Source organism: Oryctolagus cuniculus, chromosome 21, assembly GCF_964237555.1.
Source record: "Oryctolagus cuniculus chromosome 21, mOryCun1.1, whole genome shotgun sequence".
NCBI classification, from domain to species: domain Eukaryota; kingdom Metazoa; phylum Chordata; class Mammalia; order Lagomorpha; family Leporidae; genus Oryctolagus; species Oryctolagus cuniculus.
This window is the reverse complement of record NC_091452.1, coordinates 26,536,266-26,546,922: the sequence shown is the minus strand read 5'-3', so window position 1 is coordinate 26,546,922 and position 10,657 is coordinate 26,536,266. Positions and strand designations below refer to the sequence as shown.

At 45.7% G+C, this 10,657-nt stretch overlaps 1 pseudogene; it reads left to right on the top strand.

Annotated features, from left to right (window-relative positions):
- Nucleotides 1–4,684: 4,684 nt before the first annotated feature.
- Nucleotides 4,685–6,328, top strand: LOC138847473 (RNA-binding protein MEX3D pseudogene; annotated as a pseudogene).
- The last annotated feature ends 4,329 nt before the right edge of the window (nt 6,329–10,657 follow it).

Genomic DNA, 10,657 nt, shown 5'->3' with positions numbered 1-10,657 from the left:
ACACAACAACATCAACAGCAGTGTCTTCCAAAATACTCAACAGAAAGCCTCGCTAAGTGGATAGCTGGAGGTAAAAATTACTACAGACCCTGTATCAACACTGAATCCTTGGCCGGTGCTGCGGCTCACTAGGCTAATCCTCCGCCTAGCGGCGCCGGCACACCGGGTTCTAGTCCCGGTCGGGGCGCTGGATTCTGTCCCGGTTGCCCCTCTTCCAGGCCAGCTCTCTGCTGTGGCCAGGGAGTGCAGTGGAGGATGGCCCAGGTGCTTGGGCCCTGCACCCCATGGGAGACCAGGAGAAGCACCTGGCTCCTTCCTTTGCATCAGCGTGGTGCACCAGCCGCAGCGTGCCAGCCGTGGCGGCCATTGGAGGATGAACCAACGGCAAAGGAAGACCTTTCTCTCTGTCTCTCTCTCTCACTGTCCACTCTGCCTGTCAAAAAAAAAAAAAAAAAAAAAGAAAAGAAAAAAAAAAAGAAAAAAAAAGAACACATCCCACTCAATTTCTGCCACCCTGCCAGTTACATCAGATGAACAAGACCTGACCAATACATTGCAAGCCTGATTAAAATGCAATGGGAAATGTGAGAAGGCTTTTGTATCAGTCAGATTCTCAACTTTTTTTTTTTTTGACAGGCAGAGTGGACAGTGAGAGAGAGAAACAGAGAGAAAGGTCTTCCTTTGCCGTTGGTTCACCCTTCAATGGCCACTGCGGCTGGTGTGCTGCGGCCGGCGCACCACGCTGATCTGATGGCAGGAGCCAGGTACTTATCCTGGTCTCCCATTGGGTGCAGGGCCCAAGGACTTGGGCCATATTCCACTGCACTGCTGGCCACAGCAGAGATCTGGCCTGGAAGAGGGGCAACTGGGACAGAATCCAGCACCCCGACCGAGACTAGAACCCGGTGTGCCGGCGCCACAAGGCGGAGGATTAGCCTAGTGAGCTGCGGCACCGGCCAGATTCTCAACTTTTAAAACACTAAGCATTAATTAATTAAATTGCAACTGGCAAGTAAAAATTGCATATATTTGTGAAGTATACTGTGAATTTTCAATGTATGCAATAATTGTGAGATCATTAAATCAAGCTAATTACAACATCTCTTGTGTATTAGCAGCTGAAGTAGCAAGGAAACAAACCAACCCAGTTTATTGAAAGTCCATTCTAGTCAGAGGTGGATAGTGAAAATTTCCTTACATTGTGTATATGCTGCCAGAGCCAAATAGGACTTTAAATACAAAGCTTAATAAATTGCAAAGTACAGTGTTACCTAGCAAGAGCCTATAAATTAATAAATTCCCTTCAGTAAAAAATAAGTTATTCCCCATATAAGATATTCTTCTTTGGGACTGGGACAAATACCATATGTTCTCCCTGATCGGTGACAACTGACTGAACACCAAAAAGGAAACCTGTTGAAGTGAAATGGACACTATGGGAAACGGTGACTTGATCAGCATAGCCCTGACTGTTAATGAACAACTTAATACATTATCCCTCTTAGTAGTTTTTTTGTCTGTTCTACTTAATATGACTGGTTTAATTCTGTAATTAATACACAGTTATTCTTAAGTGTTGAAATTTAACTGAAATGTAATCCCTGTTAAACATAAGAGTGGGAATAAGAGAGGGAAGAGATGTATAATTTGGGACATGCTCAAGCTGACTTGCCCCAAATGGTAGAGTTAGAAACATACCAGGGGATTCCAATTCAATCCCATCAAGGTGGCATGTACCAATGCCATCTCACCAGTCCAAGTGATCAATTTCAGTTCACAATTGATCATAATGAAAGGACCAAGAGTCAAAGGGAGCACATAAACAAGTCTAGTACCTGCTAACACTAACCAATAGAATAAATAAAGGGGAGAGTGATCCAACATGGGAAGTGAGATACTCAGCAGACTCATAGAATGGCAGATGTCCTAAATAGCACTCTGGCCTCAGAATCAGCCCTAAAGGCATTTGGATCTGGCTGAAAAGCCCATGAGAGTATTTCAGGCATGGAAAGCCAAGACACTCTGGCAAAAGATCTCTGTGAGTGAGATCCCAGTGGAAAGAACAGGTCTTCAAAGAAGGAGGTACCTTTCTCTGAAGGGAGGAGAGAACCTCCACTTTGACTATGACCTTGTCTAAACAAGATAAGAGTCGGAGAACTCAGAGGGCTTCCATAGCCTTGGAAACTCATGACTGGAGCATAGGGAGATTACTGATGCCATAGACAGGAGTGTCAATTTGTAAAGTCAACAACAGGAGTCACTGTGCACTTACTCCTCATGTAGGATCTCTGTCCTTAATGTGCTGTGCATTGAGATTTAATGCTATAACGAGTACTCAAACAATATATTTCACTTTGTGTTTCTATGGGAGTGCAAACGGTTGAAATCTTTACTTAATGCATACTAAACTGATCCTCTGTAAAAAAAAAAAAGAAATTATCAACTCCCAACTTGACTCTCACTGGGATTAAACATGACAATAGGTCTGCTCTGATTTCATCATCATTTAAAAAAATCATCTATTATTTTTCACTTTATGTTTCTGTGTGGGAGCAAACTGTTGAAATCCTTACTTAATGTATATTAAGCTGATCTTCTGTATATTAAGATAATCGAAAATGAATCTTGATGTGAATGGAAGGGGAGAGGGAGTGGGAAAGGGGAGGGTTGTGGGTGGGAGGGACGGTATGGGGGGGACGCCATTGTAATACATAAATCGTACTTTGGAAATTTATATTCATTAAATAAAAGTTAAATATTTATGGAAAGAAAAAAAAGAATCTAATAAATTATGAATAGTGAAAAAAAAGAAGATATTCTTCTTGTGACCAGTAATGTGGCATAGTGCGTACAGTCACCACTTTGTGAAACCAGCATCCAATATGGGTACTGGTTCGAGGCTCAGCTACTCCACTTCTGATCCAGCTCTTTGCTACGATTCCTGGAAAATCAGTGGAAGATGGCCCAAGCCTTTGGGCCCTGTGCCCATGTGGGAGACTAGGATGAAGCCCCTGGCTCATGATATTGGATTGGCCCAGCCCTGGCCATCGTGAGCCAGTGCGTGGAAAATAGATCTCTGTCTCTCCCTCTCTGTAGCTCTTCCTTTAAAGTAAGTAAAATAAGCAAAAAATTTTCTTCTATGCTTCCTCAGGTACTCATAAATAGGATTAGCGATGAGGTGAAAATCCTGAAAAAATCCCCATCCTCAAAGAAAGGACTATGGCTAAGGTAGAAAACATACAGTCCTGCTTCCCTCTTTGTTCCCTATTTTTATACAAAAAAGAATCCTAAAACATTTGGGGAAGTGAAATATAACCTAAAGCTTTGAGGAAGAAGGTAAACTCCAATTGCTTCCTGGAAGACATCATAGAAAACAATCAGAACAACGAAACCACCAGGTCAACAAAAATAAAACAATAAACAAGACCAATATCTAACCAGAAGAAGAACTTGAAAGGAGAGGGTGTGCTAAGGCAGAGTTCAAAAGAAAAGACTTACATCTAGGGTTGAATGGACATCATGGAAGCGCCTTTCTGGAAAGCAGCTTGCACGCACAAATATACACATAAACATATTCATAACAATATACTGAAGAAAGTCATAAAAATGCAACTGTCCTTTCTTGGACTGCTCAATTAGCAATAGTATTTGTAACTACCTTTTTTCAGGAACCAGTCCTTATTCCTTTTTCTCAGCAGGCATTGAGCTAGTTATTCTCCTGTATCTCATGAGCAGACTTAGGCCTTGATTTCTCGATATTCTAAAGAATATATCATTCCACTACATTTCTGCCACCCTCTCAAGTTACCTCAAATGAACAAGACCTGACAAATACATCGCAAGCCTCATTAAAGTACAGTGGAGAATGTGAGAGGTAAACCCTACTAAAGGTCAAGGCTTTTGTAGAAGTCATATTCTCAACTTTTAAAATACTAAATATTCATTAAATTGCAACTGGCAAATAAAATTTTATATATTTGTGAAATACACTGAGAAGTTTGATGTATGCAATAATTGTGAAATAGTTAAGTCAAGCTATCTGCAAATTCTCTTGACTCCATTAGGGGCTGAAGTAGCAGAGAAACAAACCAATTTTAAGTCCAATGAAAGATAGTCCCCTCTAGGTAGAGATGAGAGGTGAGCATTTTCTTACATGGTGTAAATGCTTCAGCTACAAAAACTAATAAATTATAAAGTACAGTGTTACCAACTAAGAGACTCTAAAGTCACAAATAAATGCCGCACAGAAACAAACAGAAGTAATTCCTCCACATAAAATTGTATTCTGGGGGTCAGTATTGTGGTATAGTGGGTAAAGCCACCACTTGTGACACCAGCATTGAATATGGGTATTGGTTTGAGGTCCAGTTGGTCGACTTCCGGTGCAGCTCCTGGAAAAACAGTGGAACTTAGCCAAAGTCTTGGACGCTGTGCCCATGTAGGGTCCACGATGAAGCTTCTGGCTCATGACTTTAGCCTGGCCCCCCCATGGCCATTGTGGCCATTTGTGGAAAGAGCCAGCGGGTAGAAGATAGATCTTTATCTCTCCTTCTCTGTAACTCTGCCTTTAAAAATAAGTAAAATACACAAGGATTATCTTAATTAGCTTCTTCTGGTATTCACAAATAGCATTAGCGATGAGATGAGAATCCTGAAAAGAATCACCACCTAAGGGTAAAGGACTATGGCAACTGTGGGTAATATGAAGTATTGCCTCAACCTCTGTTCCCTATTTCTTATACAAAATAGAGTATTAAGAGGAGCCGCCGCAGCCGCGCGAGCAGCAGCCAGAGTCACCGTCCCCGCTCGGCCCGGCCCGGCCCAGAGCAGCCCCGCGCCGCCGCCGCCCGCCTCCTCCACCGCTGGATGCCGGCGGCCTAGCTCGCACTGGCGGAGGACGGCACGGCGGGCGGCGGCGGCGGCGCCCGCGTCCCACGACGGGCCCGAGGCGGGCGTCCCTCCGGCCCCCGACGTGTTCGCCGGCTTCGCGCCCCACCCCGCGGCGCTGGGCCCGCAGACCCTGCTGGCGGAGCAGATGTGCGTGATCGGCAGCCGCAAGAAGACCGTGAACATGACCGAGTGCGTGCTGGTGCCCAGCTTGAAGCACGTCGCGGAGATCTTGGGGCGCCAGGGGTGCAAGATCAAGGCCCTGCGCGCCAAGACCAACATGCACATCAAGACGCCGGTGCGCGGCGAGGAGCCCGTGTTCATCGTGACCGGCCGCAAGGAGGACATGGACATGGCCAAGCGCGAGATCCAGTCGGCCGCCGAGCACTTCTCGCTCATCCGCGCCACGCGAAGCAAGGCGGGCGGGCTGCCCGGCGCCGCCCCGGGCCCGCCCCACCTGCCGGGACAGACCACCATCCAAGTGCGCGTGCCCCACCGCGTCGTGGGGCTGGTGGTGGGGCCAAGGGCGCCACCACCGAGCGCATCCAGCAGCAGATGCACACGTACATAGTGACGCCGAGCCCCGACAAGGAGCCCGTGTTCCCCGTCACGGGCATGCCCGAGAGCGTGGACCGCGCGCGCAAGGAGATCGAGGCGCACATCACGCTGCACACGCGGGCGCTCCCGGACGCGGCTTCCACGCCAACTGCACGGACGTGTGCCTGGACCTGCCGGCCTCCGCGGGGATGGCGCCCCTGAGCCGTTCCACAAGAGCAGCCGCGGGGGTGCGCCCGGGCTGGACCCAGGCCCCGCCAGCCCCTACGGCGGCGGCGGCGGCTCGAGCAACGGGGGCTTCACGTTCGGCGGCGACGGCCCCGGGGCCCCCGCGGGGACGGATGACGCCGACTTGGGCTTCGACTTCTTGGCGCTGGACTTGACCGTGCCCGCCGCGCCCCTGCCCGCCTTCGGCAGCTGCTCGGCGGTCAACGGGGCGCCCGCTCCGCCGCCGCCGACGCTGGCCGGGGGCGCGCGCCGCAGCAGCGGCCCGGGCATCCCGCGCCACTCGCCCACGCTGCCCGAGCCCGGCCTGGGCCTGGAGCTGCCCCTGGCGCGGCCCCCCGCACCCGACCCGTGGGCGCCTTCCCTGGACTCCGCGCCGGCGCCGGCTGCACCCACGCCCGCGCCCGCATCCGCGTTCTCAGGGGCCGCGGCTCCCGCCGCCCCGGCGCGCGAGTGCGTGGTGTGCGCCGAGGGCGAGGCCATGGCGGCGCTGGTGCCCTGCGGCCACAACCTCTTCTGCATGGACAGTGACGTGCGCATCTGCGGCACCAGCGCGCCCGGGTGCCCCGCGTGCCGCACGCCGGCCACACAGGCCATCCATATCTTCCTAGCGGGACCGGGCGAGCAGGGGCCAGGGCCGAGCACCATGGTGGAGCTTTAACAGACCCAGGCGTGGACGCGGCGCGGAGACCTAGCGGGAGCTCGGAGCAGCAGAGCTGAGAGCCCATGACAGTAAACTGCAGGAAACCCCCCGCGTGCACTTTTTATTCCGCCCCCCACCGCCGGGGGCGCTGTGGGGCGCGCAGCTGCCAGGCGGGGGCGAGGGCGCCCCACCCACCCGGGGTTTCTGACTTTTTTTTTAATTAACGCTCCCTTTCCCGCTGTGGTTTCTGTTGTCATTTTTTTAAAAAAATTGAAATGTTTTTGTTTTTTTTCTTTATACCTCTTGTGTATATGTAGGAAATTTATAGGGAAATAAAATATATTTATTTTAAACAGTGGTCGTTTAATCTTACACAGCTAAATTACTGATTATACATTTGCTGAGCGGATTTAAGGGTTAAAATTGTATTCAGAGTTTTATTTTTTGACTTCAAAGCCTTTTTTTTTTTTTTTGACAGGCAGAGTGGACAGTGAGAGAGAGAGAGACAGAGAGAAAGGTCTTCCTTTTGCCGTTGGTTCACCCTCCAATGGCCGCTGTGCGGTGCAGCCAGCCCACTGCGCTGATCCGAAGGCAGGAGCCAGGTACTTATCCTGGTCTCCCATGGGGTGCAGGGCCCAAGGACTTGGGCCATCCTCCACTGCACTCCCTGGCCACAGTAGAGAGCTGGCCTGGAAGAGGGGCAACCGGGACAGAATCCGGTGCCCCGACTGGGACTAGAACCCGGTGTGCCGGCGCTGCTGGCGGAGGATTAGTGAGCTGGGCGCTGGCCTTCAAAGCCTTCTTAATAAGGTCTTTGTATTCGGTGAGAAAAAAAAAAACACTTGGGGAAGAAAAACAGAACCTAAATTTTTGAGCAAAATGGCAAAATCCAATTATTTCTTGGAAAACATCATAGAAAACAAAACAACATTGCAAGTGGAGAGGTGGAGAGGAACAGGCAGAATTCGGCTTCTGAGCCTTATACAGGTACAGAGTAGGGATCACTGAGCAGGCTTCAGGCACATGACCCTGGACTCACTGTCAGCTTAAGACAAAGTTACTCAGAACAACAGTAAAAAACTTTATCCCCTAAACCAAACCACCAGGTAAACCATAATAAACTAAAAAACACCACCAGTATATTCCCAGTAGAGGAAAGTGAATGTAGAGAAGCATGCTAAGGCAGAGTTCAAAAGAGAAGACATATCCAAGGTTGAATGGACATCAGAAGATAGCTTCTCTGGAAAACAGTTCACACTTCTTACCACAAAGTAATGATATAAGAATTCAAAAGTTTTAGGTTTTGAAGGTAGCCATAGGAAAATTAAATTAAAAAACTAACTTTACTTTGGAGAATACCAATTCTAGTAGCAGAATGCTTTATCTCAATCTCTACTGATTTGCTTTCCACACTAAAATTATAAGACATGCAAAAACATAAACAAAAACAGTCAAGACAGCAACCAAGGACAGGAACAGCCTAGGAAACAGCATGAGACATAACATTTAAAATAATTGTAATTGATATACTGAAAATCTGCTTCACAAAACATGAATAATATGCATAATCTGCTGGGTCGTTTCAGCAGACACATAGAATTAAACAGAAAAGCTAGATGAAAAATGCCCTTCACAGACTGATCAGTAGACTTGAACCTGAAAGTATTAGGTTAGACTGAAGTTACATAACCTGAATGACAAAAAGTAATTTCTGAGAAAAAAATGAACAAAAACAGCGTAGCAGAAACTAGATACAAAATTAAATGCTAAAAAAATACATATAATTTAAAAGGCAGAAAGAGAAGACAAAAGGGAATAAGAAATATTTGCGGAAATAATGTATACTCACAAATTGTTTTTATAGAAAACCCTAAGAATATACAAAAAGATGACACAGAAAAAATGAACACTTTAAAATGGCCAAGGTTTGGCATCAGTGAGCAGGGCTTTAAACCACCGCCTAAAACACTGTCACTGGAGCACTGGTTGGAATCCCAGATGATTCATTGCACACAGTTCCCTGCTGTGTGCCTGAGAAAACAGTGGAAGTGTGGAAGTTGGCCTAAGTATTTGGGCTCTTGTCACCTGTGTAGGAGATCAACAGGAGTTCCAGGCCCCTTGCCTCAGCCTGGCCAGGCCCTGATAGTGGGCCATACGAGAACTAAAACAGCAGATGGAAGATCTCTTTCTTTCTGTGTCTTTTCTTTATGACTCTACCCTTACAAGTAAAACAAATAAATTTATTTAAAAAAACATAGCTAGTTACAAGATTAATATTCAAATGCAATAAATGCAATTATATTTTATTTACTATCATTGAATTGATTTTAAAGCCAATCCAGTGCAATTACCAGTAGCAAAAAATTTCCTCTATATATGCTGAAAACACTGGCAAAATACAGCAAAGAAGGTACAATGAGTTGCAGATACCAATTTATGTATGAGAAAGCTCAATATTGCTAAAATGCTAATTTTGCTCCAAGTGAACTAATTTATGTATCCAAAACTTCAGTTGAAACTACCCAGGATTTCACGTATGTGTATATTGACAGTATGATTCAAAAACCAATATAGAAAAACCCCAAAAAGCAAACAAAAAAATGGAAAACAATCAATTTGTAAGTGAAGCTGAATTTAAGGAAATGATATTTGATACTTGAAAATGTAAATTTCCTTAGAATACATCAAGAGAAATTGTGATGTTCTTTATGGATTCACAAATATTAGCGTACTTTATCTCCTTATAGACATTTATGAACTATGTTTTATAGATAATAGCTTCAGGATGAAGATGCCTTAGAGTGGGCAATTCAAACAGAAAGCTGTAACTCAATTCTAGAGCTTGTCAAATCCAGGATTAAGGCACCAGCCCATTCTGTCATGTGTTAGCTCATTTTCAGCCTACAAGAAGTCTTTATGTGTCCTCCTATGGTGGGAAGAGCCAGAATTTTCCAGCACAGCTTTCATAACATCAGAGGTTGGACCTAATCACCCCATAAAGACACAGCCTTTTAAATATTGTCACATTGGGTATTGAGTTTCAACCTGACATTAAAGGCATAGCCACCTGTAGACCATAGCCAAATAGTAAAATGAAATCTGAAGAATTATACTGCCTGGAAACAAATAACAATGTAGTAGAACTCAGAGTGCTGATTAACAGGACTGATTAGAAATTCTGATATCAACATACTTCACTATATTACATCAAAGCACTCTGTGCTATGAAGTTTAAGTATGCAGTATTATTACAAACCTTGAATCCATGCAAAGAGAACAGGGTATTGATTGTCAAATTCAGATGTTTATAAAATTTCATTAAATGATATTTTAGGTGTTGACATTGCAGTGTAGCAAGTTACCCTGTTACTTCTGAGGTTAGCATCCCATATCAGAGTGTTAATTTGAGTTACAGCTGCAGCATGCTGATGATCTAGCTCCCTGTGAATATGATATGGTCCATGATCCTTTTGTTAATTTGAGAAACTCAAGTAAATTTACAGAATGTTTCCTATAATGTTATTTTGATGAGTATAGTCCTCCTTAGTCCATGAATGATTTTAAAATTATTTAAAAACAATTAACAATTATTACAGTATTGGTCATAGGAGTATTGCAATTCAGGTTTGGGATCCTTGCACTAAGCTTTCAGCTAGCTCCTCTCTGTTGCATTAAATTAAGTTGCTGGTCTGGTGTTTTAGTACAGCAGGTTGGGATACAGCCTGCAATGCCAGCATCCTATGTGAGTGCTGGTTTGTGTCCTGGATGTGCCTTTTGCAATTCAAGTCCCTAATAATGTGCCTGTGAAAGAAGCAGAAGATGTCCCAAGTTCATAGGTGTAGGCAGCCTTTGGACAAATCAAGGGCAATCTTGGCTTGTGGAATTCCTAGGATAAGAAACTCACATACTCCCATCCTGAAGGAGGATGATAATCAAGAACGCTCTGTTAAAATTATCTGTGCTACCGGAGGCCCCGGTAAGTTGCTTACATATGTTGTTATCTTTTGTGCTTCTTTGTTCTGCAGCTGGATATTTATAAATACCGCTGAGACTTTAGAATAAATGAGCCTTGATCACCCTTGTTGTCTTGGCTCCATTTTCTGTGCCTCTTGTCCCTCTTTCCTGCTCCCTCCTTCAGGTTCTGTTTGACTGGTGCAGCAGGCCCACACAAGTGGCGCCTGAACAGGGACCTGAATACAAGGGATAAAGTGAGGAACCCCACCATAAAGGCTGCGGTGATAACTGAATAATGAGAGGAAGACGGTAAGTACCCAATACTGCTTGCCTCCAGATAAGTTGTGAAAGGGGCAATTATGGGACAAGCATAAGGTAAGCAAGCCATGATAA